The 24,182-nt window shown below is 41.0% G+C and overlaps 1 protein-coding gene across 3 annotated transcripts in view; it reads left to right on the top strand.

Moving 5' to 3' along the window:
• The first annotated feature begins 2,066 nt into the window (after positions 1–2,066).
• RARB (retinoic acid receptor beta) overlaps positions 2,067–24,182 on the top strand; it is a 321,133-nt gene continuing 299,017 nt past the window's right edge. For 2 of the 3 annotated variants that reach the window (XM_066194325.1, XM_066194353.1), the window contains exons 1-2: positions 2,067–2,142; positions 10,841–10,936. The gene's annotated coding sequence lies outside the window, so the exon portion shown is untranslated. The remainder of the gene's footprint in view (positions 2,143–10,840; positions 10,937–24,182) is intronic. The other variant, XM_066194334.1, reaches the window with a different exon arrangement.

The following is a 24,182-nucleotide window of genomic DNA, read 5'->3' as shown; positions in this document are numbered from 1 at the left end:
GGGTGAGTGCTGAATCCCAAGCTGCCGTGTGATTAATGGAAGGGCTGACCTCCTGACCTGCAGAAAGGCTTTTAGGAGAGGGTGACCCACAGAAGGCAGCGTAGATGGCCCAGCTTTGTCAAAGGCTCTGTACCCCAGCACTGAAATAAGCAATGTGGGAAAGGTGGCCTTAGGCATTTTAGATAAGGCAAGGGAACAGTACTGAAGATTTGAAACTGATTAAGCAAGTAGAATGCAGAGCTGAGTCACTCTGTATTTGTCTTTCTGTGTGCATGTGTACATATATAGATACATATTTTTGTAAGCGTGTGCGTGTGTTTGAGTGAGGATATGAAAAAAAGAGGCATTCAGTTCCAAAAGCCACTGCAATAACGAATCACGAGCTGAAGCTGTCACATCATATGAAACAGATCCAGAGAACACGTGAAGACAGTCTCAGATATTTTAAAACTTCTCTTCACTGTTTTGTTCACATTTGGTAGCATTTAAATCTGATATCCTTTATGTTTTTTTTTTTCTTGAAACCAACTTTACCCTTTTGAAGCAATGTTTGATGAAAATGCAAAAATTCTTGGCTTGCAAAAGATTTTTTTTTTATCTCCCGAAGTCATATCATGCAGATTCATGCAGTGAAAAAAGCCCGCTGATGTTCTTATGAATAAAAGAAGGATTAGGAAGATTAAAATGAACACCACCAGACTCGTTGAAAAAAAGGCTCAAGTATATGATATAGCCTTCTGCACATCTTTGCCTTGAGGATCACAGCTGAAACTGTTCTTGTCTTTGCTTTTGGGTAGTTCAGAGAGATGACGGGTCTGGATCCCCCATATTGAGCTTTTCATAAAAGTTGCTGTAAAAAGGACATTGCAAAGAGAATGCTGCTGAGTGAATGATCAAATTTTATTTTATTTATTTATTTTTGTTATTACAGCCAGATGTTGCCTCAGGAAGTTGAAACAAGGAGTCAGGAACTGACAGTTTAATAATTAAATTGGGAAAGTTGGCAGGTCTCCTGCTACTTCCTCTAATACATAGCATCTTTGAATGAAAGTGTGCAGTATCCCAGTGGCACTCCTTCCAAACTGGCTCATCCATTACTGGGTAATGATTTTACGTCGAGGCAACAGCAATGCACAGGGCCTATTACACCAGCTACATAAAGTTAAAAAGACATTATGAATAAAGCTTTCACTGTGGCTTTTACCAACATTTCTACACAAGAGTGCCTAATGCTGACATGTGTTTATTAACACTTAATAATGTTTACATAATTCTTCCTTGCGCTCATTACAGCTGTCAAAAATCTGAATAGAGGGTATTTTTGCCTGTTTTAACTCTTGAAGACTTTGCAGTCTCTAAGCTGAGATGAACAGCAGCTGAGACGACGCCGAAGGCCCAATCAGTTCCTGTGCTGCTGGGATGGAAGGTTTGGAGCCCGTTGCCCACCTGAGCACCATCACATCTTTTCTCCCTCTTTTGGGATTTCTTGCCTAGCAGGAATTCTTAAGATTCCTCACTGCATGCTCCGCTCCCCGTCGGACCCACACACCTGCAAAAGGCATGGAGAGACTGCAGCCGTCGGGGCGAGAGGAGGCACATCGGTACCAAAAGTGTGACAAGCGGGGGCCGCGCTGAGAGTCTGATGGAAGGAAAACTATATCCAGAGGCTGCGGGCAGAGCAGTCAAAATGCAGAGCACTCGTGGGATGAGAGGTAGGCGGGAGGGGGTAAGCCCATCCCGTGCCCCGGTCCCTTGCGCTGGGCGGAAGGAGGGACGGGCGTACGACTGCTCCCACCGGGCGGGACCGCGCTGGATGCGGGAAGCGCCTGACAGCGTCCGGGGACCAGCGGGGCGAGTCCTGGGGCGCCTCCGTGCCCCGTCCCGCCCCGCACCTGCCCCCCGCCGCGGCGCCCCCGCGGAGCTCCCGAGCGGGAAGCGCGCCCAGGGATCCCCTCTCCCGCCTCCCGGCCCGCGCGGGCGGGAATCGCCCCACGCCCCCCGGGCCCCGCGCGCGGCAAGGGGGCGCGCGAGCCCCCGCGGCCCCGCCAGGGGGCGGGACGGGGCGGGGCGGGGGGTCCGGGGCTGCCGCCGCCGCTGTCGGCGGCACTGGCGGGGCGGCGGCGGGAGCGGGAGGTTGCCGAGGTAAAGCGGGGCCGCCGGCGGCTGGAGGGGAAGGTGGTGGGAGGCTGGTTCCTTGCCTGCCGTGCCGCGTTCGGCGCGGGGAGAGGCGGGAGGGGAGCGGGGCGCGCTGCCGGCTGTGCCCTGGCGGTCCCGGCTGGCGCGGCGCTCCCCCCGCGGCGCCCTCCGCGCCCGTCCGTGCCCCCCGCGCGGGGCCGCGCTGCCCCCGAGCCAACTCGGAGCGGGTCAGCGCGGGGCACCGGGCGCTTCCTCCCGCTCGCTGCCCGGCGGGATGAGAGGCGCGGGCGCTATTTTGGGCTGCAGCCCGTGAGCGCGGTGATGTGGCGGCAGCGCCCGGGCGCTCCGTGCCTTCTCTTCCGCAGACAAAAGCGCTCCCGAGGCGCGTCGGGGGCTGGTTTGGAAGCATGGAGCTCCGGGCTGTGCTCGGGACCCTGTCAGCCCGGCACCCGCTCCGCCGCTGCGGCTGCTCTCCTACTGGGCGCCGTTGGCCTGAATGAACGGCTGTTTTGGCGGAAAAATTGAAAAAAACCCCCCCAAAAACCAGAAAAACCCCCCAAAACCAAACAACCCAACCCTCCTAAAACTTGATGTTTACAGATATGGTTAAAACAAGGTAATGGGTCTCTGCTACGCTTGCTGCGCTGAGTGGCTCGGTGTGCGAGAGCAGAGCCCCAGCGATGCGCGCCTTGTGAGTGAGATTCCTGCGCAGGGAGAGCCGCGGTGCCCGTCCTTCAGCCGGCTGCGCGCTTCACCTCCCGCTAGTTCTGTGCCCCGGCAACTCGGGCAGCGGCCGGGCAGGCGTGCAAGGCGGCTGTCCTGCGCCTTTTGGGAGTGAAAGTTCAGTTTTGCTGCTCCTCTCCTCGCCGGAGGATATGGTTGGGACGCGGTGGCTGTGCGGCTGGAGCAGGAATTACTTCTGGGTGAGTGAGGCTGGCGGTGTGGGGGTCTGCTGGATCCCTTCTGCTGCCTGCCAGGCAGTGATCCATGGTTAGCAAATACAGAAGACTCGCCAGTGTGCGTGCGTGTCACAGGCGTTGATGCAAGAAGGTAATGGGGATGCTCTTTATGCATTTCTGCTGTTTTCTAGTGGCACACTGTGGTTTGTACGTAGACTGACAGTATGGTCGTTTGGATCTGTGGCAGAATTTTGCTGGTTTGGATAGTGTTGATATTTTGTCTTTGGCTGAGACGTGCTTTTAGCAGCGTTTAGGCAAGCTGTGTGTAACAAAATATGAAGGGCTGAATTACTGGCAATAAACGCGGTCTAACTTTATGCTTTGAAGAGAGACGGGAACAATAGCATGGACTCTGAAAACAAAGTAGTTAATGGAGCAATACAAAATATTATTGTCCAAGGACTGTGCTAGATCTGAAAGATGCCCACCAGGACAGTACAGCAGCAGTCCAAGGAAAGGAAATTCACTGACACTGCTCTTCGTCTCTTTCTCTTGGAGGAGTTCTCATGTGGAAGTTTAGCAAGCATAGGTTAATTATATATTGTGCTAAGGCTGACTGAAGGAATTGGATACCTAGTGCAAAAGCCTGAGCATGTGGGAGAAGCTGATTTAAGGTAAAGTGGTGTCAGTGTAAATTTAGATCAGTTGTGTCATTGTGGTAGAAGTTGCTATGTGGACATCACTTGTTTGTAGTTCTGGTTATGTCATTTGGGAAGAGCTGGAAGCAAAACTGAATAAAAAACCATTGCTCTTAAAATAAGAGCATCAGGAGTTAGCATGTGCATTGTTTTTAACCAAGAAGGTTTGTTTTGATTTGAAATATTAATTAAATCATTCCTTTATGAACCGAGCTCTGGGTAAGAGCTTGTTGTGTCAGCATCTGTCTGTGTCTGTTTTAATGATCAGAGAAGGTTGATCCTCAGCTTTTTATGTGGGTCAGCTTCCAGCGAAACGTACTTTGCTAGATGAAGGGTTGCAGGATTTGTCCTTGTATAGTAGTGTCACAGTGTTAGTAAATGAGAGTGTATCAACATGGGCTGTCATTATGTTGTGACTAAGTTTGCTTGCTAAGAATGCTAAGTGGCTCCACCGCAGATGGTTGCACTTTGGGGTACTTTGCGCCTCTTTTGCACCTTCTTGCAGAGGTCTTGCAGTCCTCTTGCATTTTCAGGCTAATTCACCCGAATAGCATTATGCTAAAGTGTCTCTGTTACACATGAAAATTGGGTTCCCTCTAGGTAGAAGGAGTGGCACCATCAAGGACTGCTTTTTCATTTTCTGCTGAGGTAATTTTGCCTCTGTCAGTAGTAAAAGGGATTTATTGATAGAGCTTGTTTTGGGGGTAGTGGGTCTCTAGTGTGGGCGAGGTGTAGAAGGCTCAGTGTTCTCACATATCCCCATTTCTGTAGAAATAAATGAATTATTGCAGCAAATTCCTAACTATGAGTGTCTGTAGGTGTGTACAGTAGGAGTTTGAGCCAGGTGTGCCTGAAAGGGATCATCCATTTTCACACTTCTGTCGGTATGGATATGGTGGGTAGGTAGCATAAACTAAGTTCCTGTTGACTTGTGTGGATTTACACGTGTAAAATTAGAGCAGCTAGCAGGTTCAAACAGATCCGTGCAAGTACTGGTGTTTCCCACAAGAGGTACAGGTATTTTCAAGACAAAGATTAGTTTTCCATTACTTTGCACCCCAGGGTGAGATTCTCCTGGTAGGTGATACAAACAATAATAAAAACAGCTGCCGCTCCTCAGTGGGATACAGTGCAAAGTCCAGCCATTGTCACCCAGCTGTTATGAGCAGTTAGAGAGTGCTTTTTGTTGTGGTGGAAGTTTTTGTAACCCTTCTCAGCTAGCAGTTACTTTATGCACAAGGCTTTAATATCTTGCCTGGTTAATAACCTGTTGTTTCAGTAATATTTTGTGGTATTGAACTCTGTAAGTTATCTGCACTGAATCTGTTGTCTTTCAATATCATTGACTCTCTCTTGTTTATCTATTAGGAGACAGTAGCTATTGAAACTCCCTAAAACAGCTTAGCTGATCTTAATTATAATAATGGAGTCTACTGCAGTGAATATTGCAAGTGCAAACTATTGTTACAGCTTAGACAAGATACTGGGGAAAAAATTATGTCCAATATTTTCTTATTTGTAGGTTGTGTTCTAATTAAATATTCAATATTATAGGAGATGGTCTTTGACTCCCAAGACACTAATGAAATGTCAGTTAAATCATATTTCCCTCCCACAAAGCAATGTGCAGTATTCTGTTTGCTACAGTACTGGGAAATCTTTAAGCCTGGAAGAGTCATTGAACTTCTCATTTTCTGTAATCTGTAGTTTAGTTTGTATTCACGGTAGGTAGATTGGTGAATGCTGAACATATAGGAAGTACAGACATAAGGAAACAGAATAAGGCCCATTGTGAAAATGCCAAACAAAGTACAGGAAATATAGAAAATTTATAGGAAAAACACTTACCTGTAAGGAATGTGTTTTTTTCTTATTTTTAGGAGCTACTCATGTTAGTGAAAGTGAAAAGGACTTTATTTTATTAAATATTTGTTTAGTTTGTTGAAGTTATACTTTGTAGGTTTTGGATTTATTTGCTACACCAGCTGAACATTTCTCTACTGCTCACCTCTTTATTTTATCCCCACACAGTGAGCTTATTGTTAGTTTTGGTTACAGCCATATATATTTTTGTACCACTTTATAGCAAGTCTGTAGGGCAATAGACTCTACTGTATCTTGCATTTAATTTACAGCTTTATTTTTCAGCAATTATAGTTAGTCTGCCACTCAGATCAGAATTAAAATTATTTAAGTATAATTAAAATACACCAATATTACTGAAATGATGAAATGCATATGAGCTCATTCAGTTTTTCTTTTTCACTAGATTTTTGGGGTTATTTTTAGTTTTAATACAGAGTGCAAGCTGTTGCTAATTAGCATGGCACTCTGGAGGTGGTCTCTATGTAGGCTAAATGGAGAGGATAAGATGAAGGGGGGAAAAACCCCCGACCTGGAGATGTGAAAGTGCCAGTTTTAGAGGCATTAAAAAGCTTTGCACATAGAGTGGGTTTTGTTCTTTTTGTTAGACAAGTGATGGCAAAACCTTTCCTGGTCATGTGTAAAACCTGAGAGCCGAGCTGAGTCCTGTGCTGATGTGTGTGTTTGTGCTGGGTGCAGGAGAGGGGCCTCTCTCCGGAGGGGCGCTAGTTTCTCTTTTACTTCTCATGCAGTTCTACAACCTATCCCCTGTGTCTAGGCTGGTGTGGGGAGTTGCAGGAGGGCACTGTGGGGCTGGGTGCTCACACTGTCCCAGAATTGCAGCGGGCTCACTACTGAGGTGCCATCACCATGCGACAGCTCTGGAGTGTTTGCCATTGTTCTTCTCCCATGAAGGCAGAATATTGCAGACACTGGTGTTTGCTACTGTTCTTAAATTGCTGAAGGTGATGCGTGTAGCGTTGGCTACATGTGTAACATGCACAATCCTGCCAACAGTATGCACAAATGAATATACAGGTGTGTTTTTGGAAATAAATACTTCCATGCCTATTTTTCAGTGTTAATAAGTATTGTTTTTGGGTGGAACTGCTGTGTCTGCTAAGGGGATAGGTTTTGAACTTGGAAAGCTTAATCTTAAGGTCTGGGGCTGCTGATTTTTGGAGTATTTGGCAATCATGATTCCAGAGGCTTTAGGTCTTATCTAGGCAGATATGAAAAGCTTCTCCCTGTGCCAGCAATATGTAGCAAAGCTAAGCTCTAAATAAATAATAAATCTTTATTAAACCCATTCTTGCATATGGGGAACATCCTATGACGTTGTAAAGAAAACTGACTTCCTTGGGTCTCTGAATGAAACCTGATTCACGCCCTGTGAGGGCATGCTTTGTGCTGTCATGCAAGGAAGTGTGCTCTCAGTAGCTCAGTGACAGTAACAGATTTTTTTCTTATATATCCTTCTTCTTGTATCTGTTTTGACCTCTGTCTAGATTCTCTGCACATGCTTTGGAATTAACGTGGTCAGCTGAGGGGTGGGTACTACTCATTTCATCAAAGTTATGCAGTGCACCTTATCTCGAAATAATGATTAGAAACTGTTTTTCTTTGAGAAGGTGTTCTAACTCATGGAATTGGAACATGCAAATATTTTAGCATTAGGTGCCATTTGGAAATATTAAAAAAATTGCAGAAGTGATTAAAAATCCTGCTTTTTAAAGCAGGAGCTTCTATTTAGAGTTCAAAAAAAAAGTCAAAGGAAGTTACACATCACATGTCTTTTATTTTTCTGGGGTCAACTGCAGGAAGCTGTATAGCTACATTCTAAACCACATTAAACTTTTTTTAAATGTTGATTTTTTTTTTCTTTGTACCCTTAAAAAAGTGCTGTTCCAGAGTGTTTAGGTGATCTGAGATGCCACTCAGTGCATCATCTTGTCAAATCCTTTATGCTTGCTGCTCTACTGAGGTTGTCCTCCAAACTTTCTTTGGGATCAAAAAGTAAGGTATCCATGGTCCTGTCTGTGTCAGGGGACCTGTAAAGTAATGTTGTATGATCAAGGTGAGGTATGTGAAAGGCTTAGTTACATTTTCATAAATCATTTGAAGAGTTTTAACCTGGAGCAGCCGCCTTGTTTCAGTTGGTGTCTGGAGTAAACGGCACACTGAGAGATCCTGAGGGATCTGGGTTTGCCCTGCCTGGAGATTAGAAGATGAAGGTGACTTGTTGCCTTCTGTTTCCCAATAGGCTGTTTTGGAATAGAGAGCAGTGCTCTTCTCTGAGGTGTTCAGAGCAAGGATGGTGCAGTTGTCACTTATAGAATTGGAGCACTTCTGACTGGACATAAGGAAGAAGGAATTAACAATCAGAATGGTTAAACTCTGACCTGAGGTCTGTGTGGAACTTGCAAGATTTGACCTTGGAGATTTAGAAACGTGACTGGACAAGACTCTGAACAACTTGTTCTAACTTTGAAATCAGCACTGCTTTGACTAGGAATTGGAGGACATGGCCTCTAGAGGTCCTTTTCAGCCTAAATTATTCTGATTCTGTAAGAAGATTTCTTGCAGAGAAAATAAGTGTTGTAAAAGTTATGCTAAATAGTCTTTTAAATTACATTCTTAGGACGAAAGAGCTGTCTGTGGGATCAGAGAAACCCTTTGTGTAGTACTCATGGCCAAGATAATTTAGAATAAAAATGAATAAAGAGCACGTGCAAAGGAACAAGTTTAAACTGTCAGGCGAAGTGCTGCTGCCTTGACTAGTCACAGTCTTGCTGCTGAGTGTTGAGAATAGCTCTGGCAAATAAATGTGACACATGTCAAGTGGTAGTCTTTGCTGGACTCGGCTGTGGGTACTGCTGGTGAGTTCTTCACGAGCCTGAAAAGGTATATAACATACTAAATTTGAAATTACTCTTATACTTTGATAAAAAATGTTGGGGTTTTTTTTTTTCCTGACAGAATGGCTACTCAAGCTCTCTAAGACTGATTGTTCACATGTCCTTTGTTCCTGATGTGATGAGAGTACTCTCAGTTGATAGAGTTGCTCACTGTTGTCAGTTGCGGCATAATGTTTGACTGTTTGTCATTTCTCATAACTAACGTGGTACAAAGGTGGGCGAAATACCAACACTACTTGTCTCGGGCATCTGTGTGAGGTCTTAGTGATGTCACCAGAAATCCCTATAGATTTGGCCTTCAAACTTCAATTTGTCTTTGAGTAAGTTATGAGCAAATATCTGTGTTACGTGAATTGCAATCTTGCCAGCATTATTCATTCTAAAGGTATCTCACTGAAATAACATGAACTTTATATATTGATGCCTATATTTTCAAAGTGGAAAATTCTGTAGTGGAGAGCAAGTTGTGTTTGTTGTCCTGTACCCATGTGTGAGACATACATCTGTCTATGTATGTGTGCAGACATGATACGTTTGTCCCTTCCCCGCAAATAAGCAACAGTAACTCCCCTGCTCTTGCCCCAAACAGATACACTTGTTTGTTTGGTATTTTTGTTTGGGTTTTTTTGCAATTGACGTTAAATGTGTTTTACCAGTACTTGAGTTAGATATGCTAGCTGTGGCTCAGGCTTAAGGCTCCTCCTGTTCAGCTTTTCAGAAAGGCTGTCAGAGACAGTGTATGTCTAATCAGCAGCAGTGTAACTAGATGTTATCAGTCTGGGTTGTTGTATTTTCTCTGGAGGCCAGATTGAGAGCAGCCTTTCTGCAGAGGTACAAGGGGCTTGCATAAAAGTTTGAATGACTGCCGTCAGTGCTCTGTAGGATGCACAGACTTCAGTGGCTTTTCTCTCCAGGGGCTGCCTACCTGTGCAGGCCACAGGACGGCAATTGAGGAGGCACATTAAGGAAAGCAAGCTGTTGCTCAAAGGAGTATCGGTCAGGAGATACGCTATCTTGAACTCCCTAAAGGGAAGGGAAACTGCAGCTCTTTGCTGTCCCTTACCTTCCCTTGTGCTTTTGTCTTTAATATTCTTAACTGTATATTTTTTATTATTTTTTAGCATTGAGTTTCAAGCTTTTCAACTCTAAGTCAGACTTCCAAGAGGACCTGAGAATGACTTAATCAAGAAATATTAGCATTGAATCCCTTTCACCTGCTCTGTGTATTTAAATCATACTCAGAATGTGTTTTCCTGTATTGTACACAGATTAAAGAAAAAGATGATTCTTTTAATTTTCAAATGAAAGGTGAAATGCATGCCTTGTTGAGGAAGCATAAGAAAAAGGCCAAATATCACTAGATTCAGATGAGAAATCTGGGAGCAGCTCTGTTGATTCTCACAAGACTGCATTACGAAAACAAAATGTATACAAATCAGACTGGTTTTTTTGGTTGTGTCTTACAATTAATTTTAACAAAATTAGGTGTGTGTCTTTGATTTACTGTATTTCCTTATTTGGCAAGCTAGTAGAGCAGTGTTTTCAGAGTAATATTATGAGTACTAAGGCCTAGACAGGCAGAGCACTTTATTAGTCCAACACTCATTGTTTTGTACTGCTGCTGATACAGAGGGAAAAATCATCTTTTGTGGATGCTGTTTCTTCACTCTGGTAGTGTTTGAGACCAGGAAATTCTCTGCTGAAGATGAAGGACAGTACAGAGCAATTTCTTTTCCATTTTTCTTTCTTTCCCCCTCTTGACTACAGTCTTGTTTTGCTTTTCTTGTTGGGCAGGAATGGTTTGAGAGAAACAGTGCTCAGTTGGATCAAAAGGATTGGTAGAGGTCATGTACTGAAAACACATTTCTGTTTTTTAAAAAAAGAGTAGAATTTTCTTGTGTTGATGGTTCAGCTGCAAAGGTGTTCCAGCTTTTTCCAAAGTTAAGCTGAGTAAACTCAGGGAAGTTAATTAAATATGCTTGGTGTTAATGTAAACATGGTTGACTGCCCCTGGAATTCCCTTTGGTGCTCACAGGGAATTTTGGCAGGGAGAGCTATTTCTTCCTTGAGATGGAATTGAGGTCAATGTTGCAACTGATAGGGGTGGGGAAAAGGAAGAAAGGAAGCATGGAACAAACCTGAGACACCACTTTCAGAGGATTTAGTGAAGCAGTGCTCTGGTTTTGATTTCTTATTTGTGGATATTGGAGATACTGTTAAGATCTTCTTGATTTTGCTCGGAGTATCATTGTGCTGGTGATGACTACGTTTGCCTCATTCCTTCAGAACTTCATTTTGTAACTGTTCTTTCCCTATATTCTTCCAGGATATCAAACTGGCTTAGCTCCATGAAGACTAGGATGGTGTGAAGCTCCTTCTGACTTGCTTCTGGGTCTCAGTAGCAAAGGTACAGTTAACAGGGGTAAGTTAAAATCCACTCACAGAACTGCCTGAAGGAAATGAAGACTTTAATTAGTGCCCTCTCCTTTGCATGGCAGTCTCTGGTACATTTCTTCCTTCCGAGTTGCTTGGTCCATGACAGCAGGCTGTCACTGACAGAGAAAAAGAAATCCAGAAATCCAAAAAGTGGAGTCACTTTGAAACTCTAGTGAAAAGTTAATGAATAGAGCACTTACAGGGAAATACCAATGCAGGCTGTGTGTGTCAGGAAAGCACTTTGAAAGTGAAAAGTGCCCCCCTGTTGGTTTGCTCTCCTTTTAACTGATCTCTTTGAAAACCTACTTGGAATCACAGTTGAACTACCGTGATAAAATATGTTTTTGGTAGATAAAGTTGAAATAATACACATCTAGCAATTGCTACTGTGGCTGGAAATAGTAAGCACATGTTCTAACAAACACAAATTCCCATTTCTTGTTCCATCCTAAGGGCAAAGTACCCTTGGTGCAAAGCCCAGGGGACCTATATAGTCATTAACAGATGGAGGGGGACATTAATCTTCTACCCACAAATCTGCCCCAGCACATAAAGCAGGGAGCGTCTGTTGTGAGGAGTGCTAGAGGTTGTATTAAACATGATAGTACAGTTTATAATCACAGTGGCAGCCACTCTTTCTATACATTGCTAGGTTTTCTTGGTACTCTGTGTCTCTGGATTTCACTTTTTCTATTTATGTACAATAGAGAGTGGCAGTGTTTCTGCTTTTTCATATTCTGCCAGAATTTTCTTCTGACACTCTTAAAATCTCTTTTGCTGTAAGCACTCGAGTATGTTAGGATATACTTTAAGTGCTTCTTTATGCATAGGGAGACTTGTACCCTTTTTGTTTGTCATTCAGACTTTCTCATTTGGCAGTCAGCTAAGAGACAGGCATGGCTAATGAGGTATCTCAGCATCATGCTTTTATGGGAGCATAGTTAAGGTTAGGAGTATGTCCAGTCTCCAAACTGCCTAGTGAGCATTCTGTATTTGGAAACAAATGCCAGCTGGCAGTGGTTAAGGAGTGCATGCTTATTCTGCTCATGGATAGCCAAAACATGCTCCCTGCTGTGTGCTTTTGGCAGCTTTGCACTGGCAATATGTCTCAAATGCCAGTTGCATGTCCTCCTTTCCTCCTTCTAAGTGTGTCCCATAAGGCATGATTTAGCCTAAATAAAGTTGTGCCTCTGTTAGACTTGGTAATGTATGGAAAGAAAGAGACCACCTATTTTTGAAAATCCAAGTCTTTCTGAAACACCTGTAGTACATTTTTTCTACAGTGGAAATAAAAAGATGATTAATGTGTTTTCCTATACTTCCTATGATTTGCATTAAACTTCTGAAGATGTGATGATTTTTGTGACATCAATTCTTGGGCACACTAAGCTGAAAATTTTGTGTAATTTATTCTCAATGAGACTGCTGGTTGGAATTTCAGACCTAAAGTTTAGTTCATATTCTATTTACTTTTTATTTATATATAAAGCATATTAAGTTTATTTGGAGTTCTAATTGTACTTATCTGGTCATTGTATTAATTATATTGGTGGTCAAATTAACTGCATTAATTTGTGGTCTGAACATTAGCATCACCTCCTACCTTTCTTTTCATTTGATGAATTGTTTTAAGTCAGTGGACATCTAAAGTGGTATATTTTATTGAAAAGGTATCTTAAGTGTAGGCAGACTGACTTTTACAATCAAATGTTGCAAATCATAGGATAGTTTGGGCTGGAAGTGAACCTTTAAAGATTCACTGCTCCATGTGCTTAGTTGAGTTATTTGAAGCAGTTCATGAGTTGTGGTGCATTGGATACTAATTCTTAAGAACCTGAAGATAAATAAATTCAGTCTACATTTCTTTGTCATTTTTTTCTTCAGTGACAGTATAACAAAATTTTTTTAAAAAACATAGTTTGACAAAAAGGCATAACACCGAAGATGTTCAATGCAATACTCAAACAACTGTGTTTAGAGTTAAGTCAACTGTATTAAGGGTAGAGTAAGCAAGCTGTGCTTAGAACTTGGCTTTAGAAATACCGACATATTTAAGCTTTGTATTGCTTTCTCTTCAAGAGGATTGAAGCAGCCTGGTACCACTGTCATGTAACTTCTCCCTCTCTCTGGCAAGAAGAACTCAGTTCAGGTTTTTTCAACAGTTAATCTAAAACAGTACAGGTTTCCTTGTAAGTACTTTGTCCCATCCACCAACCACCTATATCCTGAGTATCCAAGGGGCATGGGCATCTTTGTCTAGGTATTTAAATGCTTTCATTGTTGCCTGTGCTGTAGTGGAGTTGGGAGTCAAATTTTGCTGTGATCTGTGTTGATGAAGCACCACTGCACATTCGTTAACTGTATTCATGCTCTAAAAAAACCCTTGGGTATGACGTGCAAAAAAGGTATTTTAGAAAGTAGGTTGCAAAATCAAACCCTCAGAAGTTGTGAAATGTCAGATTTATGTTATTTTCTTCTGTGCCTGTAATTGATGCAGGAATATAGATCTTGCAGCTTTAATTTCACCACATCCTAATTGGATAACTCTTACGTTAAAAAAATGTGTGGCATGGTTGTGGTACTTTGTAAATAGCTCAGTACCATTTATGTAGGAGGGAAAAGAGTATTCACAGAAGAATGATTATAGAATTTGGTGCTAAGTTATTATGTACATGTAGAAGATAAACAGAATTGGTTCAACGGAATTTAAATTCCATGTCAGCTAAATATATTTGCATTATATAAACTTAATGTGTAACAACTGTTTTCACTGAAGTTTCTCCATTTATGCTGGTGTTGAATTCTGCCTCTAGTCAAAAAGAACTTAGGAAAAGTTCTGCCAACACAGTTTTTTGTCTTGGAACAGATTTGAGGCTTGCCAGCAGTGTTATTTCTTTTGAGTTGCAGGAGCAGCTCTAGTTACACGCCAAAATATGGTCTTATTTTTAAACTGACAAATAAATGAAACCTATGTAGAAATGGAAATTTTGCTGAATGCCAAATTCTGACCACATTACTCCCGTTGGAACCACTAGGACAAATTTTTGCAGTCTGCACTGTCTTTATAGCATTAAGGGTTATTTCACAATGTGGGAAGTACTGGAAGAAATGAGTGTAAGAAAAGCAGGAAATCTGCCAAGGTCCATGTCTTTTTTTAAAAAGTTGTTACAACCTACTTGCTGAGATATATTTTATGCAGATATCAAATTTAAGCAGATTTCAGTTGTGGCCAGCCACCCTCCATTTCAACAGTGTTATTCTGTAGAGAAGAGACAGATTGAAAATTTTAGATACCTAAATATTTTAAAAATAAAAATAATTTCATGATTTTGGCCTGTTTTCCTGATGTAGTTAAACCTATGATCTTCCGGGCTCTATCTGTCAGGCTTCTTTCCTTCTCATTTTTCTTAATTTTTAAAGTGTTTGTCCAATGTCCAAAGCAGAATTTTAAGGTAAGTTTCAGGAAGATAGGGGTTAAAACAGATGGAGGGGCTTGGGAAAGGGAAATACAGTATTCAGAAAGTGATTGGTTTGCTCTAAGAGTATCTTCCTCAGATGCTAACCCTGGTAAAAAAGGCCCAGGTGTTTTGCCTCCAGCACTGTGAAAGCACTCAAATCCGTTGAGGGCTTTGAGAAGAGGCTCTAGTGATTTTGGACAGTTGTTGACTTTCAGCTTGTGTGAAAAAGATAGAACAGGTCTGTTATCTCACCATTCTGTGGAATAAAAAGGAAGCAAAAAATTGTGTTATTAATCCAGAAGACTTCCTGAATGTGTTGCATCTGGAGTCTGAACTTGGTCTTGTGCTGAAGTCTTCAGAGCTGTACCAGAGGTAAGTATATTCAAGCTGCCCTCTGCAAGTATGATGAATGCTAAAGGAGAAAGCAGTTGCCATTCTAGCAGTTTGAAGGCATGTTCAGCCAGGTAGTACAGATTGTCCAAAAGTCTGCTAAGACCTGAAATGTTTGCTGATTTTGACAGCTGAGCAGTTGTTCTGGCTGCATCACCACGCAGCTGTGGTCCTACTATCCATGTCTGAAGGATAGCATATTGCCTAGCACAGCTCTGTGCTCTTGACACTAATGTGTTTGTAGATCAGGGCAACTGGGCGGTGTACTGGCACTTAGGGTTTTCATTGCCACTTCTCAAGGATGACTCGTGAAGAGCATTATTAGCAGTGTACCTGCCTGGGAATTGCGTAGGATTATGTAGTCATTCATAGGATTACAGTAGAGGCTGGTGTGATCATCTGCCCTTCTGAACCTGCTCTTTTTTGGTACTGAACTTTTCATTCTGAAGAGCAAAAGCTGTTATTTGAGGAACTGAATTCACCTTTGGTGGTGCATAGTCCTTCTTAGACTGGAAAAGGAGCATGATGAATTTATGTTCTGAGCAGAGATATCCCCTTGGCTCAGATGGCAAGTTGCAAACATAGGCCTTTGGCTTCATACATTCACATTGCTTTTGCGATGGACTGGCGGTACTGCTTCTACTTGCAGTGGTGTAATATTTCTTACTTTTATCTCAATTCATAAGCTGGTTCTTAATTTTGTACCTAAAGGGAATTAATAATAGTCTTCTGTAGGCTTTCTGTCAGGGCATGGTCAGCCCTAGGGATCTTTGACTGTAGTAATCTCATTGACAGAAGATGTAACTTGCCATAAATTGGATTTCCTCTTTCTGAACCTTGAAATGACCTATGAGTTCTAGAAATAAATGAAGATTCAGGGTATCAAAAGGCAGTTAGAGACTAAGCTCCAACTGACTGGATTTGGTGCATAACTCATATTTTTATCTTTGCCAAGCTTAATTTTTACTTGGTTTATATGGTGTTGGAGGAGGCAGCAAAGGAGTTACTTTCTAGTACTTGGTTCTGTAATTATAAATACACTGACTTTGGTATGAGAAACATCAGACAATAAGTCTTGGTGATGGTTAAGTTAATTCACTCTTAGAAGTTCAATAATTCATCTAAGAAGTGTCAGCAGCTGGGTCTTGTTAATGGTAAGCCTTTCATTTCTGTTAAATCAATTGTGAATAATAGGATTCTTCAGAGAAAAATGATGAAGTAAGCATTGATTTCCAAATTGGGTGTCTGATATTGGAGCATTAATAAAATCTAGAGCAAGCAGGCAACTAGGACCTCATACACTCTGATCACCTAAGTAGTAATCAGAGAAAATCAATGATATTTTTTTTTTTGTGGTGCTAGATCTGTTAACATTTCATTTGTCGTCATTCATCATTGTGTCTATAATTTTATTTTTGTAATTGCTTGAATTTTGGGGGGCATAATAGTATGCTTTGAATCAAGCATTGACTGTCAAGCTTTTTTCTGTGAAACAGATGTGGCATTGCCATATTGTCTATTTTTTTGCTAGCTCTCAGTCTTACTATTTTTGGTCTTTTAATAGCAATGGGCAAAGTAAACTTGTAGGTAATTTCAAATGAGGTTAAATTTTCTTAGAGGAGTGCCATGTGGACTTCCTGGAGTCCTCTGTTATTCTCTTTCTCTAAGCTGTGAGGAGCTGTGTTGCTTCTCTATAGTCATGTTCAGTCTCCCAGAGGTGAGAACATCTCCAGTAAGATGGTGAAACTCTGTCAGAGAAGAACAGATGTAGAGAATATCTTTGGAGCAGTCACACTTCTGGCATGGTTTCCTCTGCAACATCTTCCCTGGCCTCTTGTTCATCAGCTACAACTTCTGACTCTGCATGGTTTGTTCCAGCCTTTCTTGTGTTGTTGAAGAGGGCTGTGACTGTCTGGATGTGTCAGAGGAGATGACCAGTGCTGACACGGCTGGATTCTGGCCTTTGGTAGCTTTAATACAGAGAACGAAATTTTGCTGACAGGAGCATCAGTGAGTGGTCAGTGATCTGAGAGGGAGTAGCTGATGGTAGTACATCCATCTCACCAAACCATTTGTGGATGGGATACTTGCATACCTTGTACTTCTAGCCTCAGTGTCGGTTGGGTTTTGTAATGCAGTATGGAGGCTACTTGTGCGTGTGGGGTTTATTTGTTTATTGGTTCTAATTGCATTTGAAGGCTGTGTTCAGCGGATATTTAAAGCAGCTAAGTGCTGCCTATTTCTACCCAGTATTGTGCTTACCAGTGATCCCATTTTCTTTAAAGCTGTATTGAATTGGTATGGAAACCCACATACAATCAAATCTGCTTGCTGTTGAAGTCAATGGGAGTTGAGGCTAAAACTGGACCAGGATTTGGCCCATAAAGCATAGCAAGAAAATTTAGCAGTTATAATAAAACTCTTAAGGCAAATAAAATGTTCTAGCAGGTGTTCATAAATGTGCTTTATGCTCATAGACTCTGTTAAATGTTAATACTAAGGTCCTGCAGAAGCTGCACATAAGGACTGAGTGAAGGAAGCAAATGTCTGTTAAATGTGCTGTGCAATATTGTAGCAAAGGTGGGTGGCAGTGCAATGCCACGCTACCTATTAGACTGAAATATGAAAGCTATTAGAGTTTCTGCTGAATTTTCATTTTGTGAAGGAGTAGTTTTCAAGAGAGAACGTACCGTATAAAAAAAGCCATGTGTTGTGCAAAACTAGAAGCATCTTTGTCAGTGTATGCACTTTTCTTGGATGTATGCAGAGCTTATTAAGGACAACAGCTAACACACTGTATTAGCAATAAATTTAAAATAAGACAATACTTGTGAGGAAAATAATGGCTAAGAAGCAGGGTTTGGGGTTTTTTTTGTTTTCTTTTTTTTTTTTTTTTTTTTTTTGATATTTCATTTTCATTGAATTGTGTTTTTTTCGTGCCTTAGATGAACCCACAGGCAGAAGTCCTAACGTGACTTTAAACATATTTTGAGAATAATGGATCTTGGCAGGATTTTATATTTAGATCTCTGTCGTAGGTTAATTCTTAATTTTTTTTATTTATTCTGTCACTTCACCATCAAAGTGCAGTAAGGTCCATTTTAGATTTCCAGGAGTTTTCTGGCCCTCCTCCTTTCTGGCTTCTAGGAGAAGCATCTGTTGACTTTTTTAGCAGATATTGCATCGTGCCTTGAAATCTTGTGGCTCGTACTGGCTTAGTTTCTTGTAGCAGTTAACTTCATTAGGGTTCAGGTCAAACCCACTGGGCACACACAAATAAATCTGAACATACTGGAGTCAGTTTCTAAAATGACACCATGAATGTGGCAGTCATTGTTAGAATGTGTTTTGTTGGTGTTTGAGTAATTGACTTGGTTATCATCTCATCAATGCTCAATCACTATGTTGCAGGATAAAAACAACCACATATTACAAAGATACTCTCTTTCACCTGAGTGAGTGAGGTCTTTCACATTTAGATATACCAAGTAGCAAGCATACAAACATCTCAGCAGTGCTTGTCACTGTCACAGTGTCCACCTAATGGCAGGCTCTTCCAGTGTTGCCTTCTCTTATCCTCATGTTTCTTACTGGCAGTAGCAATGCTAACTTCTGTTTTTTGTCTTTTGGTGTTTTTTTTTTTTTTTTTTTTTTTTTTTTTTTGGTTGGTTGGGGTTTTTTTAATTTTTTTTTTTGAAGCTTATGTGTGCCAGGTTATTTTGAGGCTGATCTCGTCTCTGCTGTTATCAGTGACAGGATCTGTGGGAATGTCCTGAAGTTGTATCAGGGGAGGTTTAGGTTAGATATTAGAAAAAGGTTTTTCACTGGTTGGGCATGGGAACAGGCTCCCCAGGTCACAGCACCAAGCCTGACAGAGTTCAAAAAGTGTTTGGACAATGCTCAGAGTTCAAGAATTATTTGGACAAGGCACAGAGTGTGATGCTTGGGCTGCCCTGTGCAGAGGCAGGAGGAGCTGAACTCTGTGATCCTTGTGGGTCCCTTCCAGTTGAGAATATTCTGTGAAAAACTTGCTTTTTTCTACCTTGTTGTAAAAAGGATTGAAGCATGTGCTTACATGAGGGATTTCTCATCACTTACTTTCTTAACAAAATCGCAGGGACTGCTTTGTTTTATCCTCTGTAGTAATGCAGCACTTGTATGCTTATGGATTTTAAAAGCAAGGTCATCATCAGCCAGCAAGGATCTCCTATGTAGAGTATATCTCTTTTTTTGATTCTTCTAGGTCAAGGAGGCCGAGGAGAGAAGCAGGATGAGGAAAGACTAGAAACTCTTTAATCAGGTGGAAAATATGTCAGTACTTCTCTTGCAAGTAGTGGCACTTCCAGGATAGTGATATTCATGCAGAACTTTTAATCCCTGCAGTACATTACAAATGCCTTGTCTGAGAATTAAATGTTAATTGAGGCCATTATTTGATGAGTGGACTATTTATATAGTAAAGTTATTTGAAGTAATGGGCCATGAATGCATTTTGTTTATTAACTCTCCCTGTGCTCATTCTTCAACATCTTTTCTTATCACAGAGAAGGCATTTTAAAAAGGAAGGCTCTCCAGTGATGAAGATCTGCAACAAAGTGTGTTACTTATAAAAAGTGTGTTTTGTTGATTTTGGGGAACAAAACAGCTTACAGTTGAAGCCTTTGGAAGATTGAGCTTTCAGGTAAATTTCTAACCATGGGAAAAATTAAAATGGAGAAGAAAAAGTATCTTTTTTGTCTTTCAAAACTTGTATGATTCAAGTACTTTAATGGTCTTCTCTATTTTGAAGATGAGAAACTAGGGAAAGGAAAATTATTAACTTTGTCTGGGATTATGAAGGAAGTCTGGCAGACAAGGAAATTAAATTGAGATCCCCTAAATGTCAGGCCAGCTCCATAAATGCTAAAATATCCTTCATTTCTTGTTTAAAATGTCTGTCAGAAATGTATAGTAAAATTCAGGTTTTGTAGGATTTTCATAGGACAACTGCTTTGTGGCCTCCAGGGTGTGAATACACACAAAAAGAATCACTCTTTGAAGTTGAGACTATTTTATCTATTACTGAATCTGAAAAAAAAGATAGCGCAAAGCCAACATACTTTTAATAATATTTTGGATTTCCTTCTGTAATTGTTTAATGGAATTAATATGAGTATTTTAGCCATAAAGTTGGACAGCTGCAGCAGGATGTGATTTAACCAGGATACTGAGTCTTCTTTCAATACTTTCTGGCAAACTTTACAATATGCAAAGTTATAAAAGTCCACTTATCTGTCATGTAGCTCTCATACACTTCCTTCATTTATAGTTATTTATCCTTTTTTTTTTTCTTTGATGGCCAAGTTGAAATTGCTCCTCAGTTCTTCGCTATGATAAAACTCAATGCAAGGCAAAAACCTTCTAGAAGTTTCCCTCTTGTGAAAGAGGCTGGGCCTTGTGCGTGAGCAGTGGTTACCTGACAAAGGGCAGCAGGGTGTAGCTGGGCTGCCCATTTGTTCACCACATCTTCAGTACATGCTAACCATTGCTTTTGCAGTTCAGTCTTTACTCATTGGATCCAAACTACGGTTTAGATGCTTTTTGTCCAAGTTAGGAAAACATGGACTCATAGGATGGTTTGGATTAGAAGGGACCTGGAAGGTCATTTGGTCCCAACTCCCCTGCCATGGGTAGAGATGCCTTCCACTAGATTACACTCCTCAAAGCCCTGTCCAACCTGGCCTTGAACACTGCCAGGGTTGGGACATCCACAGCCTCTTTGGGCAACCTTGTCCAGTGCCTCACTACCCTCACAGTAAAGAATTTCTTCCTCTAATCTAAATCTGCCTTCTTTCAGTTTAAAGTTATCACCTTTTGTCCTGTCACCGCATATCCCTGCAAAGAGTTCATCAGTCTTGTAGGCCACCTTTATGTACTGGAAGGTGCTCTAAGGTCTCTGTGGAGCCTCATCTTCTCCAGGCTGAACAACCTCAGCTGTCTAAGCCTGTCATTACAGGAGAGGTGCTCAAGCCCTCTTATTCTCTTCCTTCTGCTGTGGCCCTGGAGCTTCCCACAGTAGGGTCAGAGTAGAAGGAGAGGATCAGTTGCCTGCCAATCTGTGCTAAGTCTCGTTTTCCAGTAGAAACTGTTTAGATTTTGTTTCTGGTCTGCTGTGTACTTGTGAACTTCTCTAACAATTTATCATTCTTTGATGGATTGCTGTGCATCTAGGCTCTGGACTTCAGAGTATTGTCAGATAAACACAGTAGAAAGAGCTGGCTGTTCATGAGTGGGGAAGTATTGTATTTATATAATAACCATTGCTAATGATACAGAGAGAATATGAGAGTTTAATGTGTTTTCAATGCCATTGGGTTGACCTGATGATCTGCAGTGCTCTCTGCAGCAGGGACATGATGTTGGATGTGTTGCTTTGTGCCATGCTGGAGGTAGCAGCTGGAAGAGCCAGCATCCCATCCAGCTCCTGGGGACATCAGATGTGATGTGAGCCAACGGGACTTTGCCAAGTGTTAAATTCTGTCTCAATAGCTTGGACAGGTTTGTGAATTCCAGTCAATTGCAAAATTGAGTACTGTCTCCCTTCTTATAAGGTGCTGCTTTCTGCCCCTTGGTAATTGTGTGGTGTCCAGAGTTGTGTGTCTGGGAAGGCTTGCAGGGCTTTTGCAGGCCACCAGGTTCAGTCTGGAGACAGCTGGCTATAGCAAGCAAAGAATGGTGATAAATGATAACTTGAAACAAACCACACGTGTGAGGTCTTGAATGAAGACAAGATTGAAGTAACTTATTCCCGATGATTTGAGCAAAAAGGCAGCTCTTCCATTAAAAAAAAAAAAAACAAACAACCAACCTTATACACTCATCTTCTAAAGATAAAAGCTATCAAGCATAAAACCAAGACGTTACATCAAATACGAATTACTGTGGTTTCTTCATGTGCTTGTGATTTTTTGTTTCACATTTATTAAATATTTAGGAGTCTAACTGTAGATATTTTTAATCAAAATCAGAATTTTCTCACAAAATGGGTGATTACATCATTTGCACATTTATATTATAAGACATTTTAACGATATAAGCATTTTTTCATTTAGACAGCAACCATAATAAATTGAAATAAAATTCAGCCTAGATTGATGTTCTATGTGTCATGTACAGGGCAAGTCCCATCTATAAAATGTGGTTTGCCAAGGCAGCAATATTAGTAGCATTTGAATGTTTTTCTTATTAAGGAGAAAAATGGTCAGCAACATCAATACCGTCTGCTCCAAAGACCATGGTAAATGGAAACTGCCTGCAGCACATTTGAATTCTTCACTGTATTTGGGATGAAGGTACGAAACAGGCAGTGAGAATTTTTTTTTTCCTTGAAAATTAGGATAGACTATTACAGTTCTTAGGATGAAAGAGAGAGGCTGATTACAACATAATGGAGTGTACCATATTCATCTCTTTGAAATACGACCTCACTCGGCCTTTTCCATTTTACAATCGATTCTCTCATTCCCTTAATGAACCTGTGCGTTCATGAGTCTTCCTTGGAAGTATGCACATGAAGTATTACAGTAGCAGAGAGTAATTGTCTGACAAGCAACTGCAAGTAAAGTGTCTCTCTTGTAGTCTTGTTCAATAACATTATGGACCGTTAATGCACCGGATCAGGTTCCATATTGTTTTGTTAAAATTATGCAGCTATATTTTTCTTAGTTTTTCGTAGTGTTTCTAAAATGGTAGCTTCAGAAAACTGGTTCAGCATCCTCTATTTCTTTGCAGAACAGTGTATATGTGTAAGAGATGAGCTATCAGTAAGGTACTCCTGCAAAGTCAGCTCGCTGGTGCTAGGTACTGAAATTGGACGAACTATAATATTATGTTAAAGGAAGGGAGGAAGGGCTTTTTGAGAAGAGGAAAATTGTATAAAGTGATATAGAGAATTACTGGAGGCACCATCAAGATGTAATTTTTAAAGGATCAAACACCTAGTTATGTGACTTTTCAATTTTTGTCTTCTTTTTGAGTATGTGATGTGATTACGTGTAGTAAGAAAATACTGTTAATTATATTGTCTGTTTTGTTTGTGTGTCTTTATGTGTATTTTTGGATGCACTTTTAGTATAAACATAGATTTTTTAATGTAACTAACTAATATGTATTATATATAACCATGAGTAACATGGAAACACTTCATAGGAGGTTGAAGCATATATGTATGTGTATGTATACATATATGTGTATGTATAGTTTTATTATCAACTCATAGCTGCTATCTGTTGACCTTTCCAAGTTACTACAAAATATGAAGCCGCCCACTGGGTGACACTCACAAATACCCTGGGTGGTACCCAGGTTGAGGTGGCAAGCCTAGAGCCTGCTCTTATCCCCACTGGGAAATCAGGAAAGCAGGGAATGTGGGACAGACTGCTGCATGCCCCAGTCTCACTCTGTACCCAGAGAACATTCGCAGACCCCTGAAAGCCTTTGTAATGACAATTTCATTGAAATTCTAAGCATTTGATGTATCACCACCAGCACTAATCTGATAAAAGTGAGGATGAAATAAAGATTGAACTCAGAGAGAAGCAACAGTCCTGTTTGTTATGTCAAAAAAGATAATTTGTCATGTTGGGAAGTGGCATTTCCTTTTGATTAGACCAAAGTCATTGTTCTGAGGTGTGAAGATGGCCTTGACCAACAGACCTGTTTTGGTTGTGAGCTGTTGTTCTGTACCAGAGGCAAGAAATAAGTGAACTTAACCTTCATTTTATAAAACATAATACAAAGGAAGCCCTTAAGTTTTGGATCACAGTAGGCCTATTAAAAGTTTGGGTATTATGTATGCAAAAGTTTTTTTTCCTTCTAAATTAACAAAACCTTTCATTTTTAAATCATCTTTCACTTTTGGTGGAACTGATGTTCCTGAGCAGTACGATTCAAATTTTTTTGCAAACACTTCAGTGGTTGCTTTTTCACTTGTCTCTTTTCCTTAAACCTGATGTATAGGACTATGGACCTAGTTAGTTTCTAGTTACTTTGAATTAGTGTAGCTGACTCCCTGCGGGACAAATCATCTTTTTTCTTTTTAATGGAAAACTTGGAACACTATCTTTTTGTTGTCATTTGTTTCATTAAACGATCCTGCAGTTAGGTGTCAGGATGTTTCATTATGATAGGAAGTTCACCTGTAATATTAGGCTTTAGCTGAAAATTGGAGATGGTGGGAATGTTTTGTTTTTTAAGTGTAAGAAGAAAACTTATGCTAACAAATTGCCTTTTTTGTTATCTGGGAAATTGTGGTCTAGATGGTTGAAAATTTGATCAAGATATTTCACCCAGTTTATTGCCTGTTCTTTATTCTGTAGTTGGTATTGCTTGCACAGGAGTGAGACT

The sequence above is a fragment of the Chamaea fasciata genome, unplaced genomic scaffold (assembly GCF_029207755.1).
Source record: "Chamaea fasciata isolate MVZ Bird 193981 ecotype frontalis unplaced genomic scaffold, bChaFas1.0.hap1 SCAF_1, whole genome shotgun sequence".
Classification (NCBI taxonomy): Eukaryota; Metazoa; Chordata; class Aves; order Passeriformes; family Sylviidae; genus Chamaea; species Chamaea fasciata.
This window is presented reverse-complemented; position numbering and strand designations above follow the sequence as displayed.